This window comes from Hyla sarda, chromosome 4 (genome assembly GCF_029499605.1).
Source record: "Hyla sarda isolate aHylSar1 chromosome 4, aHylSar1.hap1, whole genome shotgun sequence".
NCBI classification, from domain to species: Eukaryota; Metazoa; Chordata; class Amphibia; order Anura; family Hylidae; genus Hyla; species Hyla sarda.
This window is the reverse complement of record NC_079192.1, coordinates 313053118-313075596: the sequence shown is the minus strand read 5'-3', so window position 1 is coordinate 313075596 and position 22479 is coordinate 313053118. Positions and strand designations below refer to the sequence as shown.

At 40.6% G+C, this 22479-nt stretch overlaps 1 long non-coding RNA gene across 2 annotated transcripts; it reads left to right on the top strand.

Annotated features, from left to right (window-relative positions):
* The first annotated feature begins 18289 nt into the window (after positions 1-18289).
* Positions 18290-20087, top strand: LOC130367041 (uncharacterized). Of its 2 annotated transcripts, XR_008892051.1 has the most exons (4): positions 18290-18407; positions 18799-19066; positions 19455-19600; positions 19908-20087. It is a non-coding gene; the product is annotated as an uncharacterized LOC130367041 (long non-coding RNA). The 2 variants fall into 2 exon arrangements; XR_008892050.1 differs by having other exon boundaries at positions 19455-20087.
* Positions 20088-22479: the final 2392 nt, after the last annotated feature.

Here is a 22479-nt window from a genome sequence, read left to right as displayed (position 1 = left end):
TAGATATTTTGTTGCTTACTACACTTGGGCAATGTTGCCAGTGACAAAGGCACTCTTCCCATTGGAAGAGGTTCTGGTTTGGCAGTGATGTTTCAAGACTCTCTAAGGAGTTTAGATTTAACTCGGGAAACCTCCAATAGATAGCACTAGAGAGCCGGCTCTGTTGTTACATTGAATATATTTTTCCCCAAGGAGCACTGAATGGCCAATAAGACTCCCAATACTATCTTGGTGGTCTCCCCATGGAGACACAATAACCCCTCAGACCCATTTTAACCTCTTAAGGACCAGGACCATTTTGACCTTAAGGTCCAGGCCAATTTTATTTTTGCATTTTCATCTTTTTCTCCTCGACTTCTAAAAATCATAACTCTTATATTTCCATCCACGGACCCATATGAGGGCTTGTATTTTACGTCACCAATTTAAATTTGTAATGACATCACTTATTTTACCATAAAATGTACGGTGCAACTGAAAAAATATTATTTATGTGAGAAAATTAAAAAGAAAACCGTAATTTAGCAAATTTTGTAAGGTTTTGTTTTCACGCTGTACACTTTATGATAAAAATGACATGTTTTCTTTATTCTGTGGGTCAAAACGATTAAAATGCTACCCATGTTATATGCTTTTACACAATTGTACCGCTTTAAAAAAAATCTCTAACTATTTTAACAAAATTAGTATGTTTGAAATTGCCCTATTTTGACCACCTATAACTTTCTCATTTTTGTGCCGTGATCTGTAATTTTTATTGGTACCACATTTGCTTTTTCTTACACTTTTGTTGGGGGTAAAATGAACAGATGATTTACATTCTTATTGGGGAAGGGGATTTTTCACATTTATTAACTTTTTTAAATTAAAAAAAAAAAACTTTAATACACTTTTTCCCCCACTTTAATTACACTTTATTTATTGTAATAATTTAATTGCTAATACTGTTCAGTGCTATGCATAGGGCATATCACTGATCAGTGTTATCGGCTATCTTCTGCTCTGGTCTGCTCGATCTCAGACCAGATCAGAAGACCCCTGGAGACGGCCTGGGGCAGGTGAGGGGACATCCGACCACCATGCTGGATGATCGGATCCCTGCGGAAGCGCTGTGGGCAATGCGATCATACATTCAAAGTACCGCACTGCCGCAGATGCCGTGATCTGTATTGATCACGGCATCTGAGGGGTTATCGCGGATGTCCGCAATTACCGGCGGGTCTCTGGCTGATGATAGCAGCCGGGTCCTGCCGCACATGACTCAAGCACCAGTCCGGTGCTTGCAGTTATGGCGGCGCGTAAATGTACGTCATTGTGCATGAAGTACCATGGCACTATGACGTACATTTGCGAGTTCTCTTCTCTGTACTGACAATGCAGAAGAACCCCAAACTGTCTTCAGATTAATACTCTTACTTTTAGACACATTTTTGAATTGATAAATAATCCCTAGTCAAGAGGTTTTACTACCATTGCCCCATTGATACTAAAAGCCCTATGTGGTAGCAAGGTTAGTGTTAGGTATACCCATTACATATATATTTCTTTATGTGCCCCAAAAAAATTATTCTAACGCAAAAAACATATTTTCATATTGAAATAAGAAAAACATGTGTCAAATTTCCTTATTAATATGAATAGAAAAATTATCAGCAATAAAAAGTTTTAAAGTTCATTTTTCCTAACAACGTTATTGTCTCTTTTCTATTAAATGTTTCAATGCTAATATCATGCTAATATACCTATCAACATCAGGCTCATTTGCAATTCCTTTGTTCATAGTAGATTGAATTCATATTAATATAAAAAAATAGCTTAAAGCTATTGTTTTCTCTTACGAAACAAGTTTTTGAATATTTACTAGATTGATCTGTGTCAAGTTTTTATATACATGTATTACCTTAATGTGGAGGCAGCTATGGATGTGAATAATTATTCTATTGTATTTACAAAAACTAATTAGCATTTTCCATGGTTTAATATGAGTTCCATGAATAATAGCAAAAAATGTATTCATTGTTAAAGGGAAGATATAGTCAAAAATTGCCTAATGGTTAATATTGGAGATGAGCGAACTTTTGAAAAATTTGATTTGGCCGATTCACCGAATTTTCCGATAAAAGTTGGTTTGGTCCGAATTTATTTGCGGCAAAAACTGAAGAGAGTAAACAGATTTTTCAATGTAATTTTTATTTAATTTAAATGTATTTACATTTTTTGAGTAGCCATTCTGGTGAGCATTTAGCTGGCATTTCCAGCCTGTGCCTTTTTCCACCCCTGCCCCCGCCCCTGGAGGTGGCATCAGTAAGAGGAGACCATATAGTGACTGAATGACCGCATGGAGTTTGTGGAAGCATAAGGAGACCACATAGTGTCTGAATGGCACAGCCTTGAGGTGGCTGAAGCATGAAGACCATATAGTGGCTGAATGAGACAGCCAGCAGCAGCACCAGGAGTCCTGAAAGTGACCCAGTGACAGAGTGGTGCGGTGGGTTGCAATACCAGTACCCTGTGATGAAGGTGGGTGAAAGAAGGAGAACTTGGCATTAGATGTGTGGCATTAGGCAGGTGGAAGGATCAGAATAGTAGCTGAGGCAGGTAGGCAGAAGAAAACAGTCTTTTTGTCAAAGTATTGGTGTGCACAAGTAAGTATTTGGATATGCATTACGTAAAACTTAACTTTTCTTGGGATAAAATATATGGACACAATTTTTTTTTTTTTAATCTAACAAAATGAAAGGTGTGCAAAAAACACCATGTGCCACCAAGTATTTATGCGATGCAAAGACCTCTAAAAGGTGGAAGGGAACAACGCATGGTCCATTGTAACAGGTGGGGGTAAAAACTTCCCCTGTATGGCCCGACTCTCGCACTATTAATTTCCTTATTGGCAAGTGTTACTCGGCCAAAAAAGGGCGGCCCCACACAGGAACCTCTCCCTATTTCCACCTAAAACACTGCCATTTCCCATGGGTTTAGTTGGAAATCGGGAGAGATTCCTGTGTGGGGCAGTCCTTTTTAGGATGAGTAAAACTTGCCAAGAAGGGAATTAATAGTGCGTGTGTAGGGCCCTACAGGGGAAGTTTTTACCCCCACCTATTACAATGGACCATACATTGTTCCCTTCCACCTTTTAGAGGTCTTTGCATGGCATAAGTACTTGGTGGTATTGGTGGCACATGGTGTTTTTTGCTCACCTTTCCTTTTGTTAGATTTAAAATTAAGTTTTTGCTAATGCATATCCTCAATACTTACTTGTGGTCTAATGCAGAGGAATTTCTGAAACTGGGGACCAGAACCTTAATTATGTTTTGCAGTATCCATAGCAGCACAATGAGACAATGTACCTGGCCTGGAGGTGGTAGCATCAGCATGAAGAGACCATAGGGCAGCACAATTAGAGAGCCTGGAGATGGCAGCATGAGCATGAGGACAATATGGCGGCACAATGACAGTGCCTGGAGGTGGTAGCATCAGCATGACAAGACTATATGGTGGCACAATTAAAGGGTGTGGAGGTGGTAGCATTAGGATGAGGAGACCACAGAGCAGAATGAGAGAGCCTGGAGGTGGCATTATCAGCATGAGGAGACCATATGGCAGCACATTGACAGAGCCTGGAGGTGGTAGCATTAGCATGAGGAAAACATAGAGCAGAACAATGACAGTGCCTGGAGGTTGGAGCAGCAGCATGCGGGCCATGCCAACTGAGGGTTGTCTGAGGAACCCATCGACTGTTCAGTGGGGGTGTTGGATGTCACTTGGGATGAAGTGTATGACCGAGTGAACTGATCAATCACTGCTGCGGGGTTGCTGGTCGAAGCACAACTGCTAGCTGACACCGGGAGCTCAGACCTCTCAAAGAAACTCCGACTGCCACATGCCCCTACTCTGCTGTGACCTCTGCCTGCCCCTGATGAATTTAGGTTTAGGTCACTCCTCTGTGCACATCCTGCCACTACTCTGCCTGACATACTTATTGCGTATATGAGGGGAGTACAATACGCTTCACTAGGCTCGCTTAAAACACAATTTGTCTAGAACAGCAGTAAATGTGTACTATTGGCTGTCCTTTCACAGTATTTAGGCCCTTGACAGATTAGCAGGTACAAAATATTACACTACTTAGATTTAGGTATGTGGTGTGCACTTATGAGGGTAGAAAAATGCGCTACAGTACACTTAAAAAAGTATTTGAGTAAAATACCAGCTGGTGAGTACTTTTGCATGGCCTTTCACAGTATCTAGGCCCTTGACAGATTAACAGGTACAAAATAGTACACTACTTAGATGTAGGTATGCAGTATGCACTTATGAGGGCAGAAAAATGCGCTATACTATGCTTTAAAAAAACATATTAGACTAAAACACCAGCTGGTGATTACTTTTGCCTGGACTTTCACAGCATCTAGGCCATTGACAGATTAACAGCTACAAAATAGTACACTACTTAGATGTAGGTGTGTGGTATGCACTTATGAAGGCAGAAAAATGAACTACAGTACGCTTACATTTATTAATTTTTTTTGCACAACACCAGCAGTACATAACAGTGCTGGAGCACACAAGAGCTGTCTACTAAACCCAAAATTGCACTTTGTCAAAGACTATTAGGAATGGACTGCTGGGTATTATACTGTCTACAGACAAGTATAACCAGCAGATGATTTGTTATGGAACAAAGATAAAATTTTACTGAAAAATTATTCCTGCTAAGGTTCATGAAGTTGAGGCAGCTTATTGAAATGTATGAGGCAACACACAGCTCTCTGCCCTTCTTTGTAATACAATGCTGAAGAAAGTGACTGTGAGGTTAATGGCTGCAGTAAAAATCCTTTTCAGTGGAAAAACGCACCAGAATGCTGATGTGACTAGGAGGTGAAACACTGCTGGAAAAAGCTTTTCTGTGTAACACAAACACACACAGGCTGTCCGTCCTATCTCTCTGGAGTGTAATGAATGAAGTGACAAGCCGCAATGAGGCTACCGATTATATAGGGCTGTGACATCACAGGGGTGACTGGCTGCTGATAGGCTGCCTTGCCTTCCCGCCTTCCCAGAGTTCCTTGCGCCATGTCCTCATATGTGGATCCAGCATTTTAGATGCCCTGGAGCCTGGACCGCACTATATGGAGTTTAATGAAGCGATATATATTTGCGCAATAGAAACGCTGGCGATATTCGCATTCGTTGCAAATCTAATTTTTACATGAAATTCGTAACAAATTCAGATTCATCAGCTTCGATTTGCTCATCTCTAGTTAGTGTCTTTTTCTTTTCCATTTTTTTTTATAAATCTATTCTCATTTAAGAACACACAAATGTTAAACCAACAATTAGAACAGTATATTGAGGAAGATTGAATAGGCTTCCTGGATGTGTTGCAGATGGAGGGTACTGGCAGCAGGAAAAGACAACATCCATTTGTGACACAGACAATTTATTTATTTTGAGTTGGACCAGCTTAAAGGGAATATAAGGGGTAGTGAGGAAGTGATCAGGAGGACTAACATTTCCAAACACCAATCATCCTGGTTATCCAGTATCTGAAAGTTTTCAGTAAGCTTGCCTTACCATTTTGCACATAGAGTCCATTTTGTTGATCCAAGGGGTAGGGTCTTGAAATCTTGAGTTTGTGTTTTTTTATTTTTTCATCCTCGTCTTCTAAGACCCATAACTCTTTTAGTTTTCTAAATACAGAGCCATATGAGGGCCTGATTTTTTCAGGACTAATTGCACATTGTAATAACATTTTTAGGCCGTCACGCCCCCTCCCATAGACATGAATGGAGACGGCGTGGCATGAGGTGAAGTCACATATTTGGAATAGGTGCATTATTGTCAAGACTATTAAATTATTACATTCCTAATAGTGCAGGTCAAAAGTGTAAAGGTAAAAAAATTCCAAATGCCAAGTTTTGGGCACCTGTCCATAAAAGGGACACTGCGGAGTTGGAAAGGGTGCAGAGACGCGCGACTAAACTAATATGGGGCATGGATCATCTTAGCTATGAGGAGCGATTAAAGGAGTTACAATTGTTTAGTCTTGAGAAGAGACGTTTTAGGGAGGATATGATAAACGTATATAAGTATATTAATGGCCCATACAAAAAATATGGAGAAAAACTGTTCCAGGTTAAACCCCCCCAAAGGACGAGGGGGCACTCCCTCCGTCTGGAGAAGAAAAAGTTTAGTCTCAAGGGGCGACACGCCTTCTTTACCGTGAGGACTGTGAATTTATGGAACGGTCTACCTCAGGAACTGGTCACAGCAGGAACAATTAACAGCTTTAAAACAGGATTGGATACATTCCTGGAACAAAATAACATTAATGCTTATAAAGAAATATAAAATCCCATCCCTTCCCCAATATCGCGCCACACCCCTACCCCTTAATTCCCTGGTTGAACTTGATGGACATATGTCTTTTTTCGACCGTACTAACTATGTAAAATTGCATATTTGGTGATATCACAAAGTGATCCAAAAGCCATAAATACCCAAAAATTTTTAGGGGTAAGAACAGGGCATTGTAAAGATTGAAATAACATTTTTCATGTTTTCAATTTTTTTTTTTTTTTTTGCCATGACACGAAACATACATTTTCCATGTTTGGCATCATTAATAACATATTATTTTCAATTTGTCCATTTTTTTCTGGCTTCATAATATATTATATGATAAAAAAAAAAAAAACTACCAATGAAAAGTATAATTTGTCATGCAAAATATTGTATAAGCCCTAATGTGGCTTAATCAGTGAAAAAGCTAAAAAAGTTGTCTTTGAAGGTGAGGAGGAAGAAAACATAAGCAAGAAATCAAAATCTGATGAGTTGTGAAAGGGTTTTGCAAATTAAGCTAAATGTACGAAGACAACTTTGTAATTCTCATTAGAGGCAGATATCGCAAGCAGTAAAATGTTGAGAGGCAGTAAAAAGGTTCCTAAAATTGTAGTATATGAAAGCTGAAGCAAAGTATGTTTCCCACATGTCAGCAGAAATATTTTGTTTAAAGTCTTAAATATGAAAAGCATTTATCGTATTTATCGGGGTATACCACGCACCTGCCTATAACACGCACCCTCATTTTACCAAGGATATTTGGGTAAAAAAAAAGTTTTTTACCCAAATATCCTTGGTAAAATGAGGGTGCGTGTGTGTGAACGCGTATACCCCGATACACCCCCAGGAAAGGCAGGGGGAGAGGGGCCGTCGCTGCCCTCTTCTCTCCCCCTGCCTTTCCTGGGATCTAGAGCCCTGCTGCCGCTGCTTCTCTCCCGCTAGCTATCTGCGCCGCTGCCCGTTCTCTCCCCCTGACTATCGGTGCCGGCCCCGTTGCCACCCCCATCCCCGGTTGTATAATTACCTGTTGCCGGGGTTGGGTCTGCGCTGCTTCAGGCACCGATAGTCAGGGGGAGAGAACGGGCAGTGGCACCGATAGCCAGGGGGAGAGAAGAGCAGGCAGCAGGGCTCTAGACCCCAGGATAGGCAGGGGCAGAGAAGCCGGCAGCGGTGGCGGTCTCTGCACCTGCAAAGCCGCTGCAGTTCATTGATTTAAAACGCCCGCTTTAAATCATTGAACTGCAGCGGCTTATCGGCGTATAACACGCAGGTAGACTTTAGGCTAAAAATTTTTGCCTAAAAAGTGCGTGTTATATGCCGATAAATACGGGTATTTGAATTAGCTTTTTCATAGCCATAACTCCTATTTTTCTACAGACCCATGTGAGGCTTTGTTTTTTTTGCAAGACTAATAGTACTTTATAATGACACCTTTAAATTTTCCATAAAATATGCAGCAAAACAGGAAAAAAAATATTTGTGAAAGGGGAAAAATTAAATGAAAAATGCAATTTTAGTGGGGCATCTTTATTACGTCATTTATTGTACGTTCAGACTGTCTTTTAGATTCTTCAGGATGGTGAGATTACAATGATACCCAATTTGTAGAGTCATCATGTTTTACTGTTTTATAAAAATGTTAATCTTTTTAGAAAAAAAAGTTTGTTTATTTATTTTATTTCTACAAAATGGGAAAAGGGGTATTTAAACTTTTAGTATAGAATGAATTAATTTATGTATGTAAAACTTTATTATACTATATATATATATATATATATATATATATATATATATATATATATGTGTGTGTGTGGTGACCTGGTGGGGGTGTAGGGTAGTTGGGGTGTTGCTGTAGTATATGAGGGTTAAAACTCTGAGGTAATGCTGGGCCTATCGCCACCCTTCCCAAGAGCGATAGGTGAGTGTAAAATAACGGATTGTCCACAACCGGTGCTGAACTGAAAAACTTGTAGAAACTTTACTGAAGATTTTCTGTACATGCAGTAACGGTAACAGTCCAGATAACAGAATCTATATATGCACCACGGCAATGACTGACTGAAATAGCTAACTGAGGGGTGACGAGGGATTAACTAAGGAAGAGGACCCCCACTGTTCCTAGGGACTCTGACTTTGGGGACCTCACCACAAGGTATGGTATGAAATACGGTACCGGGACACCGCATACATATATATATATGTCACCAAACTAAACTTTTAATATATTGTTCCTTATGAAATTATAAGACACTTTGCTATTTACTTGCTTAAAATTCTCAACCTTTTATATGTTATTAATGTGATTGAAAAAATGGCCACTAGGTGGCTCAGTTCTGTTCCCTGCAACAAGTCAAACAGTTAGTTTGGTTTCCTCCTGGTCTGGCAGGAGACCAAACTCAGGAAGTGCGTGCGGGGCATGGCGAGGCACAGCTCTCGCAGGCTTCAGTGATGTTGCGCCTGCTGGGGAAAGCCCATTTTCTCATGCCGGGAGCTCACACAATGTGAGCAAGGGGAAAGGTATGATACAGAGCTTTTTAAAGCTCAGGAATTTTTCTTTAGGGCAGGAGGGACGTTAGGAGTAGTTAGGGAATATAATCTGAGTTAGTTTAGAAAATATGGTTTAATGACAGGTACTCTTTAATTGTACACTTTTTTAGTCCCCCCTAGAGGACTTTTATGTTTGCCCATAGCAGTGCAGTACTTTCTGCCTGTCCTATAAAGCCTATAAACTGCATATATGAGAAGAAATCTTTTCTGCTGTTAGAATATGAACATTTATGTGGATTATGATACAATTTAATATTATAATTAGGTTACCAAGCAGAATGAAGACTATTCCTAAATTTGCGGTACTTCTTTTTCAGTCAGAATAGGTAAAGGTCCACAGATTTTTCACAAAACTTGCGACATGCAATCTTACATTCTATCTTGGCTGACACAGATTTATCATTTATTTAATACCATGGTAATTAGATAACGTTTCTTAAAGGGGTACTCCGGTGGAAAACATTTTGTTTTTCAAATCTGCCAGAAAGTTAAACATATTTGTAAATTACTGCTATTTAAAAATGGTAATCCTTCCAGTACTTATCAGCTGCTGTAGGCTAGAGAGGAAGTTCTTTTCTTTTAAAAATTATTTTCTGTCTGACCACAGTGCTCTCTGCTGACACCTCTGTCCATGTCAGGAACTCTCCAGAGTAGGAGCAAATCCCCATAGCAAACCTATCCTGCTTGGGACAGTTCCTGACATGGACAGAGATGTAAGCAGAGAGCACTGTGGTCAGACAGAAAATAATTTAAAAAAAGAAAAGAACTTCCTCTGTAGCATACAACAGCTGATAAGTACTGGAAGTATTAAGATTTTTAAATAGCAGTAATTTACAAATCTGTTTAATTGTCTGGCATCAGTTTATTTGTACCCCTTTAAGGGTTTGGTCCCAGGTAGCACTTACGCAGCATATTTCACGCTGTACAAAATCTGCAGCGCAGCAGGAAATATCTTGCATATTCTCTGATCAGTATACACACAGGGCTTCCCGACGGCAGCCCTGTGTGTTCAGTGAGGTTTGGAGGGGGGGGGGGGACCTCAAACCTCACTGAACACACAGGGCTGCCTAAGTAGAGTATTTCTTGCTGTGCAAAATCTGCTTTGTAAATACTGCATAAGAGCAATGTGGGACCATACCCTTACACTTTAACTCCCTCTCTCAGTTCTGTCATGCTAATTATCCACCCCAAAAATCAATCTCTGCGTTTTAAATAACATGGCAAATATGAGCACCATTTTGTATGAATTTTCAGGCGGCCTAAGTGGAGTCTTTGAGAGACCAAAATATCTCTCTAGAATTGTGTATGCATGCCATTATTTGAAAAGGTGTCATCCCTTCTAAGAGAACTAGGGAAATGACAAACAAGTCCACACAAAGGTTTATTGATAGCACTTTACCAAACAATGGTAGAGTCTTGGGAGAGACAAATGTTGAAGGTCTTCACATATTAACAGTGTTAACTGAGATTTTATTACAATAGCTCGCATATATACTAGCCAGTGATACAAAGGACAGATCCCTGAGAGAAGTCAATCAATAAGGTCAGTTTCAACAAGCCAGAGGTGACCTGCAGGTTAACATGAGATGTCTTTAACCCCTTAAGGACTCAGGGTTTTTCCGTTTTTGCACTTTCGTTTTTTCCTCCTTACCTTTTAAAAATCATAACCCTTTCAATTTTCCACCTAAAAATCCATATTATGGCTTATTTTTTGCGTCACCAATTCTACTTTGCAGTGACATTAGTCATTTTACCCAAAAATGCACGGCAAAACGGAAAAAAAAAATCATTGTGCGACAAAATCGAAAAAAAATATGTCATTTTGTAACTTTTGGGGGCTTCCGTTTCTACGCAGTGCATATTTCGGTAAAAATTACACCTTATCATTATTCTGTAGGTCCATACGGTTAAAATTATACCCTACTTATATAGGGTTGATTTTGTCGCACTTCTGGAAAAATCATAACTACATGCAGGAAAATTTATACGTTTAAAAATGTCATCTTCTGACCCCTATAACTTTTTTATTTTTTCCACGTACAGGGCGGTATGAGGACTCATTTTTTGGGCCGTGATCTGAAGTTTTTATTGGTATGATTTTTGTTTTGATCAGACTTTTTGATCACTTTTTATTCATTTTTATTGGTATAAAAAGTGACCAAAATACGCTTTTTTGGACTTTGGAATTTTTTTGCGCGTACGCCATTGACCGTGCGGTTTAATTAATGATATATTTTTATAGTTCAGACATTTACGCATGCGGCCATACCATATATGTTTATTTATTTATTTTTTTACACTGTTTTATTTTTTTTATGGGAAAAGGGGGGTGATTCAAACTTTTATTAGGGAAGGGGTAAAATGACCTTTATTAACACTTTTTTTTTACATTTTTTTGCAGTGTTATAGGTCCCATAGGGACCTATAACACTGCACACACTGATCTCTCATCCTGATCATAGGCATGTATTAACACGCCTGTGATCAGTGTTATCGGCGCTTGACTGCTCCTGCCTGGATCTCAGGCACGGAGCAGTCATTCGTCGATCGGACACCGAGGAGGCAGGTAAGGGCCCTCCCGGTGTCTGGTCAGCTGTTCGGGACACCGCGATTTCACCGCGGCGGTCCCGAACAGCCCGACTGAGCAGCCGGGTCACTTTCACTTTCACTTTAGAAGCGGCGGTCAGCTTTGACCGCCGCTTCTAAAGGGTTAATACCGCACATCGCCACGATCGGCGATGTGTGGTATTAGCCGCGGGTCCCGGCCGTTGATGAGCGCCGGGACCGACGCGATATGATGCGGGATCGCGGCGCAATCCCGCTTCATATCGCGGGAGACGGCGCAGGACGTAAATATACGTCCTGCGTCGTTAAGGGTTTAAAAGACTATTCCTATAGATGATCTCATAATTTGATCTTTGTAACTTGAATATGCTATCTTGCCCTATTATACAATATATATATATATATATATATATATATATATATATATATATATATAAAACTGATAGATAGGGGCATTATAACAATTATTATTGTGTATACAGCTATATAGCTAAATGCTGTATTCAGGTGTATAAATAATGTGTGAGATGTCTAATCATGTAATTGGTGTTGCCTGATGGATTAATTCATGAATATTAATAATGACAGGAATAATATATCATATTATGAAAATATAGTAGCCATAATACCTGGTATAGATAAATGTATCCCTTATAGGGAAATTAATCATACAGAATATATTGGCTATAATTAATGATTAGCTGTGATGTTATGTCACTACCCACTACCCTGATCTCCATATACAAACCCACCAATCATCATTGTATGATGTGATATTTGTGGGGGTGGATCTTTTAGACAGGAGACAAGCTAAAAGCAGGAAAAGGAGGACAGGGGGAGGACACACAGAAGACACACACTGACGGACAGACAGAGGCACCCCATCTTAATCACAAAAGATTCTAGAGGCTACCTGAATGGGGTAGCCCTCCTCAATGCATGTCTATGGCAGGGGCGAGACAGCTGTCTTGCCCCCTGCCATAGACTTACATTGAGGAGGCGGAGCATTATGTCACATGGGGGCGGAGCCGTGACGTCACAATACTCCGGCCCCGTGATCGGCAGTCATCGGACCTGATGAGACCTGATGAGAGCTGGGTGCTGCGTGCAAGATCGCGGGGGACCCCAGCGGCGGGACCCCGCGCGATCAGGCAACTTATCCCCTATCCTTTAGATAGGGGATAAATTGTCAGCACGGTAGTACTCCTTTAAGTTACCTAATTTTAATGTGGACAGTTATATCATGTTTATAAGCAGACCAGCTTAACCCCTTAAGGACTGAGCCCTTTTTCTGACCACTGTCACTTTAAACATTAATAACTCTGGAATGCTTTTAGTTATCAATCTGATTCCGAGATTGTTTTTTCGTGACATATTCTACTTTAACATAGTGGTAAAATTTTGTGGTAACTTGCATCCTTTCTTGGTGAAAAATCCCCAAATTTGATGAAAAATTTGAAAATTTTGAATTTTTCTAACTTTGAAGCTCTCTGCTTGTAAGGAAAATGGATATTCAAAATATTTTTTTTTTTATTCACGTATACAATATGTCTACTTTATGTTTGCATCATAAAATTGGCGTGTTTTTACTTTTGGAAGACATCAGAGGGCTTCAAAGTTCAGCAGCAATTTTCCAATTTTTCACAAAATTTTGAAACTCGCTTTTTTTCAGGGACCAGTTCAGGTTTGAAGTGAATTTGAAGGGTCTTCATATAAGAAATACCCCATAAAAGACCTCATTATAAAAACTGCACCCCCCAAAGTATTCAAAATGACATTCAGTCAGCGTTTTAACCCTTTAGGTGTTTCACAGGAATAGCAGCAAAGTGAAGGAGAAAATTCACAATCTTCATTTTTTACACTCGCATGTTTTTGTAGACCCAATTTTTGAATTTTTGCAAGGGATAAAAAGGAGAAAATTTTTACTTGTATTTGAAACCCAATTTCTCTCGAGTAAGCACATACCTCATATGTCTATGTTAATTGTTCGGCGGGCGCAGTAGAGGGCTCAGAAGGGAAGGAGCGACAAATGGTTTTTGGGGGGCATGTCACATTTAGGAAGCCCCTATGGTGCCAGAACAGGAAAAAAAACACATGGCATACCATTTTGGAAACTAGACCCCTCGGGGAACATAACAAGGGGTAAAGTAAACCTTAATACCCCACAGGTGATTCAAGATTTTTGCATACGTAAAAAAAAAAAAATTCCCTAAAATGCTTGGTTTCCCAAAATGTTTACATTTTTAAAAAGGGTAATAGCAGAAAATACCCCCCCAAAATTTGAAGCCCAATTTCTCCCGATTCAGAAAACACCCCATATGGGGGTGAAAAGTGCTCTGCTGGCGCACTACAGGTCTCAGAAGAGAAGGAGTCACATTTGGCTTTTTTGAAGGAAATTTTGCTCTGGGGGCATGCCGCATTTAGGAAGCCCCTATGGTGCCAGGACAGCAACAAACCCCACATGGCATACCATTTTGGAAACTAGACCCCTTGGGGAACGTAACAAGGGGTAAAGTGAACCTTAATACCCCACAGGGGTTTCACAACTTTTGCATATGTAAAAAAAAAAAAAATTTACCTAAAATGCTTGGTTTCCCAAAAAATTTACATTTTTACAAAAGGTTAAAGCAGAAAATACCCCCCAAAATTTGAAGCCTAATTTCTCCCGATTCAGAAAACGCCCCATATGGGGGTGAAAAGTGCTCTGCTGGCGCACTACAGGTCTCAGAAGAGAAGGAGTCACATTTGGCTTTTTGAAAGCAAATTTTGCTCTGGGGGCATGCCGCATTTAGGAAGCCCCTATGGTGCCAGGACAGCAAAAAAAAAACACATGGCATACCATTTTGGAAACTAGACCCCTCGGGGAACGTAACAAGGGGTTAAGTGAACCTTAATACCCCACAGGTGTTTCACGACTTTTGCATATGTAAAAAAAATATAAAAAATTTTACCTAAAATGCCTCTTTTCCCAAAAATTTTAAATTTTTTAAAAGGGTAAAAGCAGAAAATACCCCCCAAAATTTGTAACACATTTTCTCCCGAGTACGGCGATACCCCACATGTGGCCCTAAACTGTTGCCTTGAAATACGACAGGGCTCCAAAGTGAGAACGCCATGCGCATTTGAGGCCTAAATTAGGGACTTGCATAGGGGTGGATATAGGGGTATTCTACGCCAGTGATTCCCAAACAGGGTGCCTCCAGCTGTTGTAAAACTCCCAGCATGCCTGGACAGTCAGTGGCTATCTGGCAATACTGGGAGTAGTTGTTTTGCAACAGCTGGAGGCTCCGTTTTGGAAACAGTGGCATACCAGACATTTTTCATTTTTATTGGGGAGGGGGGCTGTGTAGGGGTATGTGTATATGTAGTGTTTTTTACTTTTTATTTTATTGTGTGTTAGTGTAGTGTAGTGTTTTTAGGGTACAGTCACACGGGCGGGGGCTCACAGTAGTTTCACGCTGGCAGTTTGAGCCGCAGCTCAAACTTGCAGCCGGATACTTACTGTAATCCTCCGCCCATGTGAGTGTACCCTGTACGTTCACATTGGGGGGGGGGGGAACATCCAGCTGTTGCAAAACTACAACTCCCAGCATGTACGGTCTATCAGTGCACGCTGGGAGTTGTAGTTTTGCAACCGCTGGAGGCTCCGTTTTGGAAACAGTGGTGTACCAGACGTTTTTCATTTTTATTGGGGAGGGGGGTTGTATAGGGGTATGTGTATACGTAGTGTTTTTCACTTTTTATTGTGTGTTAGTATAGTGTTTTTAGGGTACAGTCGCACGGGCGGGGGGTTCACAGTAGTTTCTCGCTGGCAGTTTGAGCTGCGGCAGAAAATTTGCCGCAGCTCAAACTTGCAGCCGGATACTTGCTGTAATCCTCCGCCCATGTGAGTGTACCCTGTACGTTCACATTGGGGGGGGGGGGGGTGACATCCAGCTGTTGCAAAACTACAACTCCCAGCATGTACGGTCTATCAGTGCATGCTGGGAGTTGTAGTTTTGCAACAGCTGGAGGCACACTGGTTGTGAAACACAGAGTTTGGTAACAAACTCAGTGTTTTGCAACCAGTGTGCCTTCAGCTGTTGCAAAAGCTACAACCCCCAGCATGTGCGGACAGCGGAAGGGCATGCTGGGTCTTGTAGTTATGCAACAGCTGGAGGCATACTACATTGGCTGGGGATGCTGGGGACTGTAGTTATGCAACAGCTGGAGACACACTGGTTTGCTACATAACTCAGTGTGCCTTCAGCTGTTGCAAAACTACAACTCCCAGCAGTCACCGACAGCCAACGGGCATGCTGTGAGTTATAGTTATGCAACCAGCAGATGCACTACTACAACTCCCAGCATGCACTTTAGCTGTTTGTGCAAGCTGGGAGTTGTAGTTACACAACAGCTGAAGGTACACTTTTCTATAGAAAAAATGTGCCTCCAGCTGTTGCAAAACTACAAGTCCCAGCATGCCCATAAGGGCATGCTGGGAGTTGTGGTGGTCTGCCTCCTGCTGTTGCATAACTACAGCTCCCAGCATGCCCTTTTTGCATGCTGGGAGCTGTTGCTAAGCAACAGCAGGAGGCTGTCACTCACCTCCAACGATCCAGCCGCATGAGGTCAGTCCCTCGCCGTCGCCGCCGCCGCCACTGCTCCTGGGGCCCCGATCCCAACATTGACGCCGGGGATCGGGGTCCCCAGCACCTGGGGTGCACATCCCGCACCCGCTCACGTCCTCCGGAAGAGGGGTGGAGCGGGTTGAGGGAGTGACACCCGCAGCAGGCGCCCTGATTGGTCGGCCGGTAATCCGGCCGACGAATCAGGGCGATCGTGAGGTGGCACCAGTGCCACCTCACCCCTGCAGGCTCTGGCTGTTCGGGGCCGTCGGAGACGGCCCCGAACAGCCTGTAGTTTTGGGTCACCGGGTCACTGGAGACCCGATTGACCCGGAATCTGCCGCAGATCGCTGGACTGAATTGTCCAGCGATCTGCGGCCATCGCCGACATGGGGGGGCATAATGACCCCCCTGGGCGATATGCCCCGATGCCTGCTGAACGATTTCAGCAGGCATCGGGCACCGGCTCCCCTCCAGCTAGCGGCGGGGGGCCGGGATTTGACAGGACGTATGGTTCTCTTTTCGGTGTTATAATTACAATCACATACCTTTACCTACTATATATGTAGGGTTATATGTACCTTTGGTGACATATTCTTCTGTGTTTACAGATACTTCTTTCCTCTATGGATTTCTCAGTACGAGAAACTGCCTGGAAGGCACAGGCGGTTAACCTGTTTGGCACTGGGCATACATCAGGTTCCGATCAAGATGCTCTGAGATCAAACAAAATCATTTTAAAAAATCTTTTACACAAGCGCATGAAAATTTGGTGGAATCGCTCTACTTTGGAGCAATACCTTACAAAGAATTTTATCCCACGTGGCCTACGGATTCAAACGTTTCCTTCCTATGGTCGTGACGACGAAGAATTTTGTACAAAATGGGAGGAGGTTAGTACCAAAAGTTCCCTGATGTATATGCAACTGATCATTGAGTTGAATACTAGAAGTCTCTCTGAAATCTCATTACAAATTGACTCTACCACGAAAGCTATCTATGATGTATTGACTCCATCGGATCTAGAAACCTATAAAAAGGAAATGGATGATATGCAGGATTCATGGGAAAAACAAATCCAAGTACAGAAATGTAAAAAATTTCTGAGGGATCAGACTGACTATGAAAATCAAAGGGTTTATAGATGGAAATACATAACTAAAACCACACGTAATAGATCCTACTCCATGTCTTCTACAAATTCATATGGAGGTGAATCTGATTCATCAGCCTCTGGTATCCAGAGATTTGTTTCTCAATCGCAGAAAAGAAAGAAGGACCAACATGGAGGATCTGATAGACGTAGACGGTTTCAAAATACAAGCCAAGCAGAAACATCTAAATCTGTTCTTAAGGTAATTAATCTGTCGGATATAACGCTTACAAATACACAGTGTGAAGTACTGAGTTTAGGTTTGTCCTTTTCTCCATCTTGCAGCATTAATACATTTGATACTATAAAGGACCTACATCTTTTTGCGAGAAAACTTATTTTTAAGAAAATGTTTCATCCCCAATCATCATCTGCTGTTTGCTCTACAAGAGAAGATCTTCATACCTTACAGATGCTGGAGGAGCTGGCTGCGGAAAGTAACATCTCTAATGACAAGAAATGGTTTCCATCCACCCTGACTCCAAGATCATGTAAGTTTCCCCCTCTTTCATTCTGTTCAAACATCGATCTATTTGTCCAGCTAGTCTCTAGAGATATTGAAAAGTTAAAACCCACTACTGAAGTAAAAAATTGTACTGTGGCCCAAAATAGAGCCATTCAGGAGCTGAAACAAATGAAAGATGTATTGTTTAAGCCCTCTGACAAAGGGGGAAACGTTGTGGTTTGGCCCTCCACTCTTTATGAAAAAGAGGCACTTAGGCAGTTAAGGGACCAAAACTGCTATAAAAAACTTACATTTAACCCTACTCTGAAATTTCAGGCTGAACTCAAGGATATTTTGCTCAATGCTCAAGAAAAAGGAATCATTTCCCCTAAGGAGGTTGATTATTTATTGATGAAGGATCCCACAGTAGCAACGTTTTATCTACTTCCGAAGATACATAAGCACCCCAGTGTCCCCCCTGGGCGGCCAATAGTTTCAGGTTGTAATAACATTTGTGAGAAGATCTGTAAACTGGTTGACCATGTTTTAAGACAAATGGTTGAAACTTTGCCCTCTTACCTCAAAGATACGACGGACGCACTACACAGACTAGAGGGGATTCACATGGATCCGGACATGATGGTGGTGACCTGTGACGTAGAATCTCTATATACGTCGATTCGACACACAGATGGAATGGAGGCAGTGAAGGGGTTCTTTCAGATGTCAGAATTTGAGGAATCTATAGGTGAGTTTATCTTGGATGTTCTGTGGTTCTCATTGACACATAATTATTTCTTTTTCCGGCAGTCCATATACCTCCAATCACAGGGAACTGCGATGGGGGCAGCCTGTGCGCCCTCATACGCCAACCTGTTTTTGGGGGCATGGGAAAGGGACATTTTTCTCTCACAAACCTACCCACAGGTGGACAAGGTCCACCTGTGGGCAAGGTACATTGACGACATCATTTTTGTGTGGAAGGGATCAACTGATGAACTTCAGACATTCATTGATGCTCTAAATATTAATGAGCGTAATATCAAACTCACATACAAATTTGGCAGGCAAAACATGGAATTTTTGGATATCTTATTCCATGTTGATGACCAAGGCGTTCTCCATTCTGATCTCTACAGAAAACCAACTTCTACAAATGCCCTCCTTCATGCCAACTCTTCCCATCCAACCAAACTAATACAGAGTATTCCGACCGGGCAGTTCCTACGAATTCGCCGGATCTGCTCCACCATGGAAACATTTGAATGTAGAGCCAAAGAATTAAGTATGAGATTTAGAGAGCGAGGCTACAACGAAAGATGCATCAGGAAGGCATACAAACGGGCCAAATATACGAATCGTGACCTTCTCCTCCAGACCAAAACCCCAAAAGGACGGGACAACCAGGTGAGGTTCATTACTATGTATCACTCACAATCAGACCAAGTTCGCAACATCTTGGCAAAGCACTGGGACATCCTATGCTTAGACCCCACACTGTCACTGTATCTGCAACCACATCCCTCCATTACGTATAAGAGGGCACCGAACCTCAGGGATATGCTCGTCCATAGCCATTATGGGGGCAAACAACCACCAAAACTTTTTGGATCCAAAGGTCCACAGTGGGGATGTAAACCATGTGGATCCTGTGTGGCATGCCCGAATATTCTCCTAAGCAATAGCTTCCTTGATTCTAGTGGGATAAAAGAATATAAGATCACACATGCAATCACATGCAGTACAGTCGGTGTCATATATTATGCTACCTGTCCCTGTAATTTGGTTTACATAGGCCTCACTTCAAGAGAATTGAAGAGAAGGGTGCGTGAGCATGTCTTGGGGATTATATCAGCCAAAGAAGAAGAAGATCTATCTAGACTTACTACAATTCCACGCCATTTCAAACTTCAGCATTCATGTGATCCCACAAATCTACAGGTAAGAGGCATAGACAGGATTTTTCTAAGCCCTCGTGGAGGAAACTGGAAAAAACTTCTAGCCCAAAGAGAAACACAGTGGATCCACCGCTTGAAAACTTTACATCCACTTGGTTTGAATGAGAATTTGTCCTTTGCTCCATTTTTATAATACCTGATTCCATCCTCCTTCATGCGCTTGTTGAATTTATTACTCTTATATTTCTCTTGATCGGATACCTCTAGTGTTGTGACTAACCGTTAGGTTGTTCACTTTTTAATTTATATTATCTGTTTTTAATTTTTCTTTCCTTTCTTCTTTTGTTTAGTTTTGAGAGTTGGAAGCCTGTCTTGAATAACCGTTCTTTGGGAATCCTGTTCATGTTTTGTCCATCATGATCGCATACATCCATTTTTTCCCCTTCCCCCTTCCCGTTCTTCCATCCCCCCTTTTCTCCCCCTTTCCCCCCCCCCTCTTTTTGAACATTGTTTTATAATATCTCTGAAGGGTGCCAGACCATAACCTTACTTCTAAAAAATATAATTTTTTAATAATTTTTATTCTTATATTCATTGTGTATTAAAAATATTACGTATGTTTTTCTTTGCATATATTGTCCACATATGCATATATTTGCACGTTTTGCACTTTATTCATCTCTACTATATACGCATGTACGCGTATGTTTACATACACACGAGTGATATACTCTATGTCATGATCCACTTGTATCATTCACACATGCCTTTGTGCACATTACTCATGTATACTATTTCCACACATACCTATATTTTCACACACTTATTAGCTGCTTATTCATACAACTAAATACACATCCTCTAATTATTTATTTCACTGTCCTTTTATCAATTTCTTTATAAATCAATCTGTTTTATTATAATTTATATACCCCATGAATTTGGTCACTAATCTATTTATTCTATACATTTATTTGTACTATAAGATATTAATTACACATACTATGGGGTTTTACTGTTCCCCATCTGCTATTGGATTAATTCTTTGTTTTCTTTCACTACATTCTTTTTATATATATATATATATATATATATATATATATATATATATATATATATAACATATATATATCATGATTATTATATATATATATTTTTTTTTCCACCACACATTTTATCCATCTATTATAAATTTTTTACAATTTTTAACAATTTGATTATGTTTAATATCAATTTTTCTTCTTTATTATTTTTAGGTATAATCATTATTTTATTTCCCTTTTAAATTTATTTTTGGTTGTTGGTCTTTTATTTATTATATTCGTATGCTTCACTATGTATTCACTATCACTTGTCACTTCTTGTCACCTTTATTTATTCACTAGTTTATTTGATTACTCACCTGGTGGTTTGCTGTATTGTTGGTGTTAGGTTTCTGCGCTTGCGACTACTGTTCGCTATCAATAAAGTTACAATTTTTTTCGGCTGAGACCCTATCATGTGACTACACTTAGCGGTCACGTGATATGCTGTCAATGCAGCCGTGTTGGAGATTTCTGGCTACGCCCACCTGGTTTGTGTTTCCAGAGATCTCGTGCTGACAGGTCATGTGACCGCAGAATACGGTCATGTGACATGTCACCATCACGGACGCACTGGAGACTTCCGGTTGCGCCTGCGCACTATAGGGATTCCTGCGTTCCACGCTGGAAAGCACGCCACGGAGATATGTGCTCACATGCACAATAGGAAGTGAGGTTAGTGGTAGCACCTGTGTGTTAACTACGGGCTATGCTACAATTGGAGTATATAGATGCCGATCATAATACTGAGGATCCCATTGGTTAGGGCAGAATATAAAGGTTACAGACTCTCTCAGGTTAGTCACGCCCCCTGAAGAAGCGGCATAACAGCGAAACGATCGTTGGGGTTCAGGTGTAGGTATGGTTTGGCACCCTTTATTGCATATTTTTGGCAGGCATCACCCTTGTATCCTACCAGCTATTGTGGCATTTATTCCTTATATTTGCATATTTTGATGTATTTGTGTCCTACCATTGTCCTATATCTTTGTATGTCCACCAGTGCCTATTTATTCTCTTTTTTTCAAATTTTAATATATTTTTTATCACTAAATTGTATTAATAAAGATTGATTTTGTATATTCTATTATCTTGCTGTTTATTCTGTGGTATGGTTCTCTTTTCGGTGTTATAATTACAATCACATACCTTTACCTACTATATATGTAGGGTTATATGTACCTTTGGTGACACATTTGACAGGAAGTACTCAAACGTCCTGAGTCCTTAAGGACTCGGAAAAGGGGCCGTTTGAGTACGTCCTGTGTCCTTAAGGGGTTAATATATATATATATATATATATATATATATATATATATATATATATATTATCAATTGTGAGATGGTAACAGTAGTTTCTAAGCCACACCCCCTTCTACTGCAGATGAACAGAGCGTGTCTTATGGGGATCAATGCAATGATCATATTGCATATAGCATAGTCTATTGGATCTCTCTGCTCCTCCACATCACATAATTGCCACAAGTTAACTTAATTTAAGTTTTCCTAATAAATAGTATATTTAATACTGTATCTTACCAGAGAAAGTTGTGGTTAGGACTGGGCAGGGTTTATTCCCATTTTATGTATCTAGAGATAATATGCCCATAGGATATCATACAATTGTGATGATCTCTACACAAAGTAATCTACTGATATTTGAACTTACCCACTTCTGTGATTAAGTTTAATTATTAAAATAATATAGTTTAAATCTGACATTATGTCATGGATATTCGTTATATAACTTCTTTTATATTATCATGGTCTGTTTGTATTACTCTCCTTAATGTTAATCAACTGTAACAAATAAATGTACTACGTTATTATGTTATTATAT